At 52.3% G+C, this 14584-nt stretch overlaps 1 long non-coding RNA gene across 1 annotated transcript; it reads right to left on the reverse strand.

The window, feature by feature from the left end:
- Nucleotides 1-1489: 1489 nt before the first annotated feature.
- Nucleotides 1490-13144, reverse strand: LOC135314289 (uncharacterized). The gene is made up of 2 exons (XR_010373754.1): nt 7544-13144; nt 1490-6368 (listed from the first exon to the last, which is right to left on the reverse strand). It is a non-coding gene; the product is annotated as an uncharacterized LOC135314289 (long non-coding RNA).
- Nucleotides 13145-14584: the final 1440 nt, after the last annotated feature.

Below are 14584 nucleotides of genomic sequence, written 5' to 3' on the forward strand. Positions count from 1 at the left end.
CTTTGGCCGCTCCTGACCAGAGACGCAGACCCCACCGGGACTGTCACCAATTACACTCAGAGCCAGCATCAGGCGTGTGGGTCTAGTCAGCATCTGTGCTAACGGCAGGCAAAGCGAAAGGCGAGAGCATGAGCACTGCACTGCAGCCACTCGCAGGGTGGACATTTTCACCTTGGTTTGCCATTGGGAACATTTTCTCATGCCCTTCCTTTAGACCAGCATGCCCTGACACACTGGGAAGTGCACTCCGGCTCTGCTGCAGCGCAGGGGCTGCTCGGGACCGGGGTACTTCTGCCCAGGTGCTCTCAGGTAGTGCTGCCAGCCCAGGGGGGCCTGGGGCAGGGCTGCGGAGTTCAGGCTGGGGGAGCAGGAGGACATGGGCTAAGTTCAATATACACAGCTCCCTTGCCGCCTCGGCACATTCAAAACATCTTTACAGGTCCTGCCATAGAAGGGCTGGGAGCCAGCGCCTCTGAAGGAGCTCCAGATGGCTTCACATGTCCCTGCACGCAGCTGAACAGGTTTGTGGTCTGGCATCCACACAGTCTGAACTCAAACTATACCTGTGGACCTTCACCTGTGTTCATGTTTGTGCTGCCGTACAATGACTACCGCAAAGAGGAACCCAGGCTCCTCCGGGAAGCAGAGTATGGCACCACCATACATCATCCTTCATTGCTCCACTTGGCCACACAGCTGGGTGATGAGCTACCCAACATCTGCCCCCCTCTCCCCCCTGCCCTGGGCATTGCCACCAAATCTGAAATTCCTCCCCCAAATCCATCCACATAGAACAGAGCTGAAGAAATGCCCACTGTGGTGGTATTTCTCCCTCCCACCTTGCTTGCTATCCCCAGTGAATGTGCTGCATTTAACCCTGTGCCGCTGCCTGTGCTTTCCACGCTCACCCACCCCGGGAGGGTGTGATGGATGCTTAGCCCCAGGAGGGTGACTGCTGTAACAAAGCAATTGCTCTTACAGCAAAACATTGCCTGCTTCATCACACTGCCCAAAAAAGAACACATCTTTGCCTTTAGTCATCAGCAACTGAAAGAGAGAAAAAAAAGGCAGTAGGGCTGGCAACAAGTGGAACCCAAACTGCAGTGAATTTTCAGGCCCTAAGCGATGTAGCAGGTCTCTGGCCCACTCAGTGAGATAGCCCGTGTAAAAGCAGTGAGCCCAGCAGAAGGAGCCTTGGTGGTAACATGATGACTTTAGTCATAGTCACAAGGTAAAACAGCCAGGAGGGGAAGTTTTCTCAAATACCAGATAGGAAAGTTGCATAACCACCACCCAGAGCCTTCAAGCAGGGCCTGATTTCCCCCTCCAAAATTAGGATGACTTCCCTATGCAGTTTCCAGCTACATATGTGGCACAGAGTGAACCGGGAGGAGAAAGCCCACCCCACGGCCACAGCTTGGCAGCCTCTGAGGAGTCCCACATGTTCACAGGGGTGGAAAAGCATTTCAAAAACCATCGCTTGCAAGGCTAATCAAAGCAAACAGCTTCAAAGCTCCTTTATTGAGAGATCACATGCTGCTAACCAAAGGGCTGAACCCGGGGGACGCCTCCTGCAGGGGCTGTGCAGCAATGCCTCCTGACGTGAGCCAGAACTCTCTTCTTGGACCACCTAGGACAGCAGCAGGAAAGCTTCAACAGGATTTGTCAACAAGACTACAATAAGGGTTTAGGTTTTGTTATTTCTGATCCCCTTCCAAAATGGACAGCAAAGGCAAGGCAAACAGAAGTTAGACATGAGTGCGAGAGCTCACTGCGTACAAATGGGTATGTGCCCAGTGCAAGGACATGCATGAGAGAGGCACTGGTACCCTGAGCAGTGGGAAGCAGACTGGATGCTGGAATTAAAAGGCTGCCTCGGTCAGTGTTGCTCATTCCCAGGCACCTTTCATGTGTGCATGAATCACCGCCCCCCCCCCCCCCGCCGAATCATTAATCACTGCAAAATCAATAAAAGCCACATAAGCTTTTCATGTATCAGTCATTAGTCTGACCTTGTGTCTATCTCTGTAGTGGCTACGAAATAAAAGCATTACAGATCAAAGCAATCAGCACTAAATTTACCCTAGCAATAGTACCCAGTGGAGCCCACTGATTTACAGCTGATGTGCTCATACCAAGGTTGTTTTGGTTCCTGAGAGTCCTGGGCAGTTACAAAGCCCTTGTTGTCCCTTAGGGACATGAGCAGGCAGGAGGAGGGCACTCTAAAAGGATGTTCTTTGGGATTTGTTTATTTCCTTAAAAACAGGGACTGCTTTCTTGCCCAGGAGTAAGTGTCTACTCCCCACTCAGGGATGAGTGGATGCATCTCCTTCCCAGGCACTCACACACAGAGTGATAGCACCCAGAGCTGCGTGTGAGCATGTTCCCCTCTCACAGCACATGCCCTGCCTGCCTCCCTCCACCCAAGCCTTCCACGCTCTGCTGCTGCAGAGCAAACACCTTGCACAGCAAAACCTGCTGGAGACACAACATCACTGGTAAGGGAAACCAGAAGGACCAGATTCATTCACCAGGGATGGGGCACAGTATACTCAGCCCTCTGCCAGCAGCCTTACCCTCTGCAGCCCTTGGACCATAGGCTGAACCCCCCTCCAGCCAATGCTCCTGCCAGCAGAGTCAGACTGCCTACATTTTATCTGAACGCATTTATCTATTTTGGGACTGAGACACCGAGAGCCTCCAGGCAGCACTGCCAGCCAATTACCATCACTATCGATCACTTCTGCATTCAGCTTTCTGGGTCAGATCTGCTCTAGTTTTGTTAGGGGCAGGCAAAGGCCCAGCGAACTGGGAAATCGCAGGGCTCAGGGATGCCCCTGGGGCACAGAGGCAGGTCCAGAAAACCCAGACTCCTTCCAAATGCCCATGAGCTGGAGGCAGGTGTGCCACTCTCCTACATGGACCACTGATGACTGCACACCAACCCCCTCGTTAGCCCATCACAGTGCCCATAACCATCTCTGGCTAATGCTCTTGCAGAGGCCACAGAAATATCTTCCTAAGGAAAGAGGATAGTTTGCTTTTTGGAATAAAATAATTGGTCTTTGCACTAAGCGGGTCAATGGGAGGGTGGGGTAGGACACTGCAAAGTAAAGGTCATGTAATAGCAGGAGACACACAACTTGGACCTAGTTTCAAGACTTCTCAAAACCTGAAGTCAGAAATAACTCTGCTTCCTAGACACAGCTCTTTATTATGGATTGCTTTGGTTTTAATTTAAAATCGCCTCCTGTTCATGCTTCCCCAGCTTTGACTCTAAGGACCCCATCAGATTTTAGCTACCCCTAGCTTCTTTCATGAATGCTGTGGTCCTGGCAAAGGTATCCACTTCTTGCTGCAAACACATCATTCAGCCACCCTCCCTGAAATGTTGAAGCCTACCTTCCTACCGCAGTCAAAACACCATTCACCACATCGAAGGCACCTAGCAGGCACCACCCCTTCATGCCCCCCTTCATGCTGGGGCGTCCTTTGGCTGCATCCCTCTGTCCCACCTCCTCCCCTCCCACTTGACACCAGTGTGCATTTTTACTGGCAACACCTCCACGCTCAGCCCCCTCTCGGCACCAAAATAGCTGTGGCCAGGCTGCGGCCAGGCTCGCTGCTCTTGCAGGCAGCACTTTTGTAACTCAGTTTGCACTGGCTGCCTCCCTCCAGCATGACATCCACCCCTTTACGTTCCTTCTTGCAGTTATTTATTTCCAGGGGAGCTACAGCAGAGTTTTTCACCCTGTGTCAGGCTGACACACAGCATGTCACATACAGGTGTAGTACCTTTGGCCTTGCCCAGAGCATCTCCCCTTCCATCATCCATCCTGGGGCCAAGGGCATGGGTTGGGTCTAGCCACACATGACCCTGCAAACTTGCAACTCCCTCCCTGGACTGGCAGAGCCAGGAAACCATCAGGCTTTAGCCAGGAAAGTATGAGGCTTACACGCCTTCCTCCCAAAAGACCACAAAGTTTCTGAACGCTCCAGAGGACCTGGGGCTCAGCCTCTGCGGACCAGCTGGCTCAGCACACACCAACAGACCCTGGGATGGAGCGCTCTGCAGCCGCTCATTGACACCACCAGCTGCCTGAAATATTATGGGGCCTGTTAGTTTCAAAGGAAACTACAAGCACCTTTTTTCAACCTCTCTTCTCACTTTCTGAGTTATAGTTGCAGACATGGTCCTTGCCTTCCCATGCTCACTGGTCCCCACCCTGAGCCTGGGCATGCAGGGACCCCCTGAGGGACCCACCAGTGCACTGTGGCATGGCACTGAAGGACACTGGCACAGTGCACAATTGCTCAGCAGTGCCGAAGGTGAAGTACTAACTGGGGAATGATGCCGGGCCTGTCATCCTGCATGCAGCTGCAGAGAATGCACAGCCTCAGCTCTGCCCATGAACACAGGTGCCCAGCAGGCATACGGCCAGGGGCATCCCATGGCGATGGGATTTTGGAAAGTACTGCCATGGACTGCTGCATTTCCCAGCTCTACATAGTTGTTCCCAGCACTGGATGGATGGATGGATGGATGGATGGATGGATGGATGGATGGATGGATGGATGGATGGATGGATGGATGGATGGATGGGTGGATGGATGGATGAACAGACACACAGGCTGCTGATCTCAATCTGCCACTCTCGGAGTAATCCTGCTGTATATGTAAGTCAGGTTTGCTGCATGTATGCAAACCATGGGCAGCAACCTCCTTATTCAAATTTAGTAGTCAATGGTACACACCTCTCCATCTGGGAAAATAAACAACCCTGCCCCCGTTGCTTTGCCTTGGTCTCTCTTCAGCAAGAACTCCTCTCATGGTAAAGCCCTCAGCAGCCTGAATGCTCGCTTCCCAACAGCCCCCATGTTAGCACCATGATGGGTTTCTGGGGTTTTTTTGGTGCTTGATAGGCATCATCTCACAGAAGTAAACATACCCAAGCTGCTCTAGCAAAATTCCCCCAAAATTATATGGGGGATTTTATTTGAGGGTGATTCTGGTTTAATCTTGCAGCTGGGCTTCCTATAAATCTTTGGACTAGGGCACATATAACTCCACCTGCTTAGCTGATTACTTTGGGATATTGTTATAAAAAATGTTCCTTTGACATTTATCATCAAACATACATGTTTCATGTTGAAGGATGGCACAGGGCCAGCTTTGGGCAGCCACTGGAGGCGGACGAGCTTCCCCCACCTCGTGCCAGTGCAGGTCACCCTGGGACAGGCAGTCCCTGCCTACCTCTGCCTGCACACAGCTGCACTCATGCTGGAGGGGGGGATGTCTATATGGCTGAACACACCAGCGATTGCTCTGCCCACACCGATGCTCTCCGCACACTGATGTATTCCATAATTGCTGCAGCGGATACATGTGCAGCCTGCCATGCTGGGGACGATCTCCTGCCCTGTCCCAGCAGCAAGCACAGCACCTAGAGCAATGCTAACCAAAAGAGGGAAGGGTTTTGTTTGGATTTTTTTCCCTTACACTGCTTTTTACTCTTTTTCTCTGCCTTTTAACATTCCAGATGAGAAAAATAAATATTGGAAGGTTATCCTTTGTATCTCATGATCAGATCACAAGTTAGCATGTGATCTGGAGGGAAAAACAAGTCTTTCCAGCAGATGTCAATGCAGCGAGCTCGCTCTGCTGACTGCTGTACCTTGATGTCTGCTGCCAAAGTCAATTCTTGGTGCATCCTTGAGGTAAAGAACCTCATGATTCATCAGGATCTTATTCTAATTAAAGAAAACTCAGATGACTTTCATTTTGGGTTCATCTGTTTAGCAACTCTGAATGTAATGAGTATGTAAGGATAAACAGCAGCCCTCAGCCACTGTTTTGTAAACAGGCTGCAGCTCAGGAAGGGCAAGGGCAGGTTTAGAACTACCCAGTAAGTCGTGTGATTGGGGGGCTAAGCAAAAACCTGCTGCTGAGCAAAGGGACCGATGAAACAGGACCCCAGGTAGCCACCCCACTGGCCAAGAGCCCGTACAATGGCCTATAATGTACTTTGACGGGCAGGGTGGGCATTGACAAGGGGGCCCACACTGCCCCCCAGGGAGCCAGGAAGCATCTCTCCATAGGAAAGGGGGGCTGGCAGTAAATAAGCTTGCTGCCTTCCCTCTTAAAGCACATCGGGGTTTGCCTGTTCCCAGAGGTCTAGTGCCTGGGTGCTGCCTGTGCCCTGGCACATGCAGGTGCCAGGAGGCCTGTCCCCACCTGAGCACTGGGGTTTGCCCATGGCCCCCGAGCGTCTTGATAAGTTGGTGATACCGCATCTCAAGGCAGCGGCCCCGCTGCGGCTCCTGTCACATGATGGGTCAGCAGTTCATGGGAAGTCGCAGGCTGAAAGCTTGAAAAAAAAACCATTTCTTTAGCCAGCTCCTTCCCCACAGGAAATAAAATTAGAGCTCAGCTTTAGCAATTTGGGTTTGACCAGACTTATCTTGCCTGGGGCCCGGGGTGGGTTTGTCTCACCTTGCTCCTGAGCAAGCTCCCAGCCATGAAAGCCATTAGAGAAAGGACTCAGAGAAGGACAGAAGGGGCAGAGAAGGGAGAAAACACCATGGCAGGTACTCATGGAGGGGAGGCAAAGGGGGTTGCTGTAGTTCTCCTGGAGCCTCATATGGGGACAACTCTGCGTGGAAAAGAAAGTCTCTCCCAGACCTTCCTGTCCCTTTGAGGCCGATGGGAAAAGCCAGCCCAGCAAATATTCCCATGCCTGCTGTCCTCATGCCCCAGCTCAGTCAGCGAAACCGATCCAGTGCACGGTACACAGTGCAGCACAGAGAGGCTTTTGCCCTTCCTTTGCCCAGGCTCCATCAACAATCTGGCAGCTATTTTTAAACTGACTTTTTCTTTTCCCCTGCAGAGGCGCTTGAATGGCTTTCTCCTCGCACACGGAAGTGCAGGGAATGCGGACGTCGTCTCTCATTGTGATGGGAAAGGTTATTGGGTACAAAACAAAAGTGAAATCACCCGCTGGTATTCCTGGGACCAAAATAGCCGCTTGCTCTCCAGCACTGACATTATCTCAGGGGAAGGAAGGCTCCGGGTACAAGCAGTCCCACTCCAGGGCTCACGTACTGACCCTGCGGCAAGCAAACACCTGGGCTTGCTGCAAGCAAGAGAGAAAGGAGGCATTCTTGAAAGATTAAAGGTAACTTAGTGGGTGAGCTCACAAAGTTGCCATCATGCACAAGCAGCCACAGAGCCTTGCACAAGTATCACTCCGGTGACAGCCCAGCAGAAAAGCTCGGCTGTCTCATGTTAATGTGCAGCACTAGAGAACTCCTGGGGATGGCAGAGGAGCGGGGAGAGCTGTGGCAGATGGGACATTCCTAAGAGGGGGATCTGTGAGCTGCCAGCCCCTGCTACCAGCAGCCTTGGGGCCGTGGTGCCCTGCCCACCCTTCCAGCTGTGCCCAGATCCCCAGCAGCAGAGTTGGGGCAGTGCAGGGACACAGTGAATGGCAAAGGCAGGGCTTGGCTACCAGCTCACTGAAAGCATCTTTGCTATTGGACTTACCTGGGTTTTTTTTGTTACTGTTTTTTCCTCTTGCAGAAATATATTAAATCCAAGAAACAGCATTGCCACAAAGCCAGGCGCATCCGTCAGGCCTGTCACGACAGAGCCACTTATCCATTTCGCAACTGAAATTTGTCACAAAATGCTGGTTTGCTGAAAGCGGAGCTTGCCACCAGCCTGGAGGCCTGAGCACTAAGGAGGGCTCTGGTGTGGGGCTGCCCAGCATCACCCTGAGCCGGCAGCATTGTCGTTGTACGACCAAGGTGCTGCCTCCACCCTGGTCCCTTTGTTGCCTCATGCCTTTTTGCAGCCGCTCCTGTTGGGCCCTCTGCAAGAAACACCAGGGGAGTACCCAGCTCTGGGGGATCGCCGCTGCCAGCTGCTTCCCAGGGATCTCCCACGCCTCCTTCTACTGGAAAGGCAACCACTGGAAAGTCTTTGTTTCGGTTTCTCTTCTTAGCACAGGACCATGCAGGCATGGCGTGGAGCCCCAGGCTGGCCGTCCCTGGGGTAGTCCCCGTGCAAACCATTTCTAGTGGAACTCTGAGGAGAGGAGCTGGAGGGGGGATCGCAGGGAGTCTCCAACACCCCAGTCCAGTTGCTGCTTGCAGTCCTGCTCACCACCTGCAAGTAAGCCAAAAACCTGGGTAAGGGCTGCAGGGTGCTTTGCAGATGGAGAAGGCTGGGACACCCAAGAGATTCCACAGAGCCTGGAGGAGATGAAGTGGCTGGAAGCTGGCATGCTGGAGCTAGGGCATCTGCCAGGACATGGGGAGAGTGGGGTTTGGGGAACCCCTCAGTGCTGAAAGGCCTTACGTGCTGCCCTCAGCACTTCCCCAGCCTGGAAGAGGAGCTCATTTACTGGGCATCTGGGCTGAAGAGGTAAACATCCGGCAAAGCACAGAGAATTCATTGCTTAAATATCTCCCTGTGAGATGACTGCCAGGGGTGAGGGGTGACTTGTGGCAGTGCTGAAGCTGACAACCAAGGAACAGGAAAACTAGGGGTAAATTTTACTTCCCCCGAACACACAATAAAACATTTACCAAAATTGTCCAAGGCATTTTCAAAATAAGCCAAGTGCTCCGCTGCCTGCCAAAGCCAGATTCTTTTCAGAGAAGATTTAAGACTCTTCTTCATTTGAATTGCAGTAATGAACAATTCTGTGAGTGTGTTCAGCTGCCAGCAGCTGGCTCAGACTTAATTGCACCCAGGAGCCTTTCCTGGGAGCTGCAGAGCCGCCCTGCACCCAGCACAGCCCAGCCTGGGTGGCAGGAGTGGCCCACAGGCACCGCAAATGTTGGTTTATGCAAAACCAACCAGGTCAGGAAACGCAAGCCAGTACTGTCCATACGGACTCCAGCAGGGACAGCAGAGCCGCCAGCGTGGTCTCCGGCATGGCTTTCCTGGCTTTGTTGACGGGTACAGCTTTATCGCTGTTAAAACACCATTTGTTGCTGTGACTTTTTCCCCCCTTCTTAAATGTCAACTTGAAAAGAAAAATTCAGGAAAGGTCACTTACCAGAGAGACTGGAACAACTCCAGTCACTTGGATAAACACGTGTAGGGTCAGCTGCTGTGAGAGGGGATTTTAAACCAGTATTTACCTGGTTGAACAAGTGGTGTGTTTCAGCAGGAGGGCAAGACTTTATGTACCTTGTGGGAGGCAATCAATCTCCTTACCACCCATCCATCTGCTGCCAGGATCATTAACCCTTCAGGACACCCAGGCAGACAAGATGCTTCACTCAGGATGTCTAATTCTATATTTTAAGGGGGCATGAGTGGCCGTCAAAGCCCCAGGCTTACCCCAACACCACTGGTCTGATGCTCACTGGCAGCCCTGCCAGAACCCTTCCCTGGGCACTGGGGCTGCTCTGCATTGCACTTGGTTCTTCAAGCCAAGTCACTAATATTTGGGTGGAAGCAATGTGCCAGAGACCCCCTTAGTGAGGGGCAGCGTTATGTGTACACAGATGCAGTCCAAGCGGATCCAGAGTCAGGTGTGCTTGGTCCTGTTCTTACCAGCAGCGTGAGCAGAGACCTGTGCACTCCTCAGCTTCCCCCAGCTCAAAAAAAGGATAACCAGAACATCCTGTTAATAAAAAGGCACCCATTTAGAAGATTAGGGGAGCGGGATAGGGTTTTCACTACCCTCAGCTAAGGTTAGGAATTGGAAGGTGAGAGCTGTGCGCCACAGTAGACACAGTGAGCTGAGCTTTCCCTTACTGCCTTCCCAAGGATGCTCCAGCACCCAGCAAACACTATGCAAACCCTGGCAAAGAGCATCCAGAATGGAAGCCCTTTCCTACTGCTCCTTAACTCCCAATTGGTGCCCAGCCACCTTCAGCACGTGTTTGAGTGCACCGAGCACTCACAGCCCCGCTGCCCCTGCAAGTTGGCAGCAGTTTGCCCTTTGATCTGCAGGTAGTGATCAAATCCAGTAACTGCCCCTGCTGACAGCTGTAGAAAGGGACAGGATTTTGCCTGCTGACCCAGGGAGCGGGGAGGGTTTGGCAGCCCCAAACATGCTCACTACCCTTTTCGGGGAGCCTGGGCATCTTAGGTAGGAACCTCAGAGGGTTTCCTGTAAGGTCTCTGCAAACACCATGATATGTTGCTTGCCTGCCTGGTGGCCAGGCAGGGGGCATCCCCAGCAGCTCTTTCTGCTCCCCTCTGCCTAAGCACTGCTCCTATTTCAGTACCAGCAGGGCACAGTCAGAGCCCCAATAACTACGGCTTCTTCAGAAAAACTCCCAGCTACTAAAGGCACAGGTGGCAAGGGGCTGCTTTCGCAAAGACATCAGCAGGCGCGTCAATAAGGAGCAGCCCCTACAGACACAGCCTCGTGATGCCCTTCAGCTCTACCTGCTACCACTACACTTGATCTCGGCAGGTATGTTTCTCTCTCACCCAGTACATTTCCATTCCAATGCAGAATGTGCTGGCTGCATCCAAGTTAAGGATTTGACTAAAATAATTTGTCTTCCCTGTCCCAGCCTTCTTCCCCATGGCTTCTCAACAATGGAAACTTCAGAATTTCATTCAACAAAAATCCATTGATTTTTGTCCTAATTTATAGCCAGTATGCTCATCTATGACTTGCACAGAGTGCTCTGTAGCTCAGTAGAACCCAAACTAGCACATGGACCAGAGAAGTTCCAGACAAATCTGCTGCAAGATGGGCCTCCAAACCGCCACCACTGGCTGAACCTGTCTGGTTGATCAAGGTCCCTAGACACACACCACCTCCATTCCCTCAGCATCCTCTCACTGCCTGGTGAGCATCCTGCACCCAGTGCTTCTACAAGGGCCTGGATGAGGCCATTATCACTGTAAACTGGGAAGGCTGGAGTTACTCCGGAGGGCCAGTGCTAACCCCACAGCAGGCCAGAAATGGCTTTGCAGGCACCTGCTTTGTGGTCACCCCGTGTGGCCACATTTGTCAAGAGCTTTCCCAGTGGCAGCCCCAGCTTTGGCAAGGAGCAGAGTGCACCTACTGCCAGCCCATCAGCAGCCCCAGCTCGGTCTGTGGGGAGACCAAGCCAAGGTGCACCCTGAGCCAGACCGAGGTATTTTTGCGTAAGCACTCTTCCCACAGCAAAAAGTGCACTGTCTGTCATCAAGTTTACCTCTGTTGGCAGTTGCTATGCTTACTCCTAAATAGAAGTAGAGCATGCAGCCTTATTCAGGACAACTACTTGGCTGCAGGAACCTGAAGGCTTATGTTGACCCTGTAAGGAAACCAGCATCAGCCAGGGACCCCATGTCAGCCCCATCCAGAACCCAGTGCTGCTCAAACCTAACAACTCACACTATTGCGTACAATGAACAGCTTTATGGCCTCCAGCAGCCATGCAAATGGTACCACAGCAGTGCAAGGTCAAAGGCATAAGGTCTCTGCACAGTGGGAAACCACCACCACAAGGCTTTCAGAAGTTAAGCTAGACAGAAGAATTGTCAGCAGCGGGGAAAAGGGCAGCTGTTGGTCCTGCCAGTAAAAACAAAAAAGGAGAAATCAGCCCACCACTGCTTCCGATCGGATGTGACAGATCTGTCTGAGGTCCTCAGCAAATCCAGCTTATGTTGCAAGCGCAGCAGGAGACCCAGGAGCTCCCAAGCGAAGAGAAGTGGAGAGCCCCAGCTCCAGGGGCACAGGAAGGGGAGCCACAGAAAGTGGCCCCTGCTTCTGCTCTTCCCCACAGCCAGCACTATGTGCTGACTCACACACACCTCAGAAAGGAGCCTGGGTCCCAGTTATGTGTGTGCCATGACCCCATGTCCCATCCTGGCAGTGTTCCCCAAGCAGGGGGTGGGTTTCTCTGTTTCCCTAAGAAAACCAGAGACAAATCGTTTCCTATAGCTAGGGAAATGAATAGCCTCTTGCATCTCTGTGCTGGCCAGGGGAGACAGCTCCAGGCAGCCTGTTCCCAAACACAGCAGAGCATTCCCACCAGGCCCCACAGACCCCTTGAAATAATTCATTTTTTGTGGAATTCAGTCACTTTAAAAAAAACAACAACCAAACACAGAAAAGCCTTCCACAGGCTTGCAGCAATATTTTGTCTGTAAATAACTAGAGAGCAAGGTCACATTCCCAAGTGAAAGCAGAGCAGGAGGAGTGGTTAGGAGGGTGGAGGAGGCATGCAGTGCCTGCAGGCCCAGGGAACAACCGAGTTGGGCTGGGAGACCAGGGGGTTGGCAGAAGGGGCTGAGCAAAAAGGGGACCTGGAGGTAAGAGGTAAAATGATTTCACCTTTCTTTTGCTGGCCATGGTAAAGGGTGAGGTGCAGGCACTGAGCTCTCGGTGTGCCGCAGCACTGCCCACTCACAAGCTCTTGCACATCTTTATGCTCCAGTCCCTCATCTGCAAAGCAGGGACAAGTGGCAACTCTGTCCTCCCATGCTTTGGCATGTGTGCCTGGCCCTGCTGCTGGCAGGATGGTGTGCCATCACAGAGCCTTGCAGGGCTCAGCCTGCCCTGCTGCTGGCTTAAGTAATGGTGGCAACGGCTGGGTGGTGGGCACAGGCTGCCCCACTCACCAGGAAGCATCTTGCACCACTGGTGCGTTGCTGCGGAGATGGAAACGCTGAGCACTCCCAATGGCTGTCCTGCCCAGGCTCTCCCTATAGGCATGGCATGGGATGCACTGACCCCAGCATCCCCCAGTGGTCGCTCTGTTCGTGTCAAAGGTGTTGAAGTCCATGCTTTTCTGAATTGCTGCTGGAACTGGCTCTCAGCAGCAGCTCCAGTGCAGCGGTTGGGCCATGTTGCCCAGCTTTGCCCTGCCAAAGGGCAGCTCCTCGGGGACAAAGGAGATGCAAACCTCACCTGACTCTGCAGAGCATGGAGCTCTGGGAGTTCAAAGCTCTCCGCTGGCTGTGTGGGAGTGAGAAGAGCGGGAATGCTATGGGAAACCACCCACAGCCCTGGATCAAGTGTAGACCAGATGGCAGAACAAACAGCACTGGGATTTCTGTTTCACATAATCTTTTGCCCTACTCACTCCCACGTTTAACCTTTTCCTCCCATGGAGCAGACCTTGTCTTGGAAAAAGCAACCAGGAACACTGGAAGAGTTTCAAAGCAGCAGGTGGTGCTCTGCTCTGAACATCACCATGGTCATCATACATGAGACCCCAGAGGAATTTTTTTTTTTTTAAGATTCAAGCTAGTTTTGTGCTATTTTGCACCCTTTTCGAAAGACACTGAGAAAAATAATTTTTCTTTTTCTAGGCCAGGGGAAGGGTGAAGCTGCTATGGCAGAGAGCTGCCCACATGACTGCAGGTAAAAACATTTAAGGATGCCGGTTTCTTCATGCTATGGCTGTGAGCGTGACTTGTGCTGAGCAGCAGCCCTGCACAGGAGAGGTGCTTATGCTGGGACTGCCAGCATGGCTACTGCAGGTACACGTTTTTCAGGGCATGTAAGGGTTAGGGGGGGGAAAAAAGAAAAAAGAAAAAAAAATAAAAGAAATTCAAACCCTACACATGTTTTATGGACTTCTCACGCACCAGAAAGCTCAGGGGTTTCTGTGGAGTTTTGGGACAGAAACCATGTACTGACTGGCTGACTCTGCAGGGCTGGGTTTCACCTACAGCTGGCTGTGGCTGTGCAGCAGCCCCATGCTCCTGTCACAGGGGACACTGTCTCCACCCAGCGGTGCCACCCATGAGGAGACAGGATCCAGCCCAGGGAGGAATCCAGCCCTCCTCGGCAGAGCTGGCACCTGCTGAATCACGTCCCATGTTCTGCTTGAAAACGCCACCATCCAGCTTCAGTATGAAATGCTCAAGGAACCACATCACTTGCAGGCTCAACATTCAAAGAGCTCGTCTGTATCAGGGTGCCCACCATGCACGTGCTGGATATCAGGAAACAAGAGTTTCCCCTGCACATCAAGCACCATCAGCTTTCAGCAGCTGTTGCTGGTCTTGTCACTACTGTTTTACATGCTTATTTTACACCCAACTGGTGGAATTTGTTCTTGCTCATGCATTATAATCATTGGAAAGTCATCTAACCAGCACCCACCCAGTATAGCACCAATATGAGCACTCCTTCACAGCCTTGTGCTTGGCACCAAGAGGTGGCCTGGCCATGCTGCCTGGGGCACAGTCCCATCACACAGGGCAGTGTGACACTGGATGAGTCCTAGCATGGCCACGCTTCCTCAGGCAGGCTACTGGGACCTCTGGGAGTGCATCCTCTGCCTCAGGAGAGGTGGGAAAGCCCCAGGATGGTGAGGCCACAAAGCAGCTGCATCCAGCCAGAGAAGCCGGAGGGTCCAGCCTACATGCCAGGAGGTCAAGTGCTGAATGGCCTTTTGCTGGCAGCTCCTGGAGAGACAAGTGTTAACACTGCCTGTCCTGCACTGACTCCTCACTGGAGCCACAAGGCTCTACCTGTATTTTAGGAGTTTCCAATGGGTTCATCATAAAGGTTCACGATTAATGCTTGGAAATGAATTACGACAGTCTGGGATCTTCTAAAGACGCTAATAGCTAGAAGGAAGAAGCCAACTACCCTTTTAGCTCAGC

This window comes from Phalacrocorax carbo, chromosome 7, assembly GCF_963921805.1.
Source record: "Phalacrocorax carbo chromosome 7, bPhaCar2.1, whole genome shotgun sequence".
Lineage (NCBI taxonomy): Eukaryota > Metazoa > Chordata > Aves > Suliformes > Phalacrocoracidae > Phalacrocorax > Phalacrocorax carbo.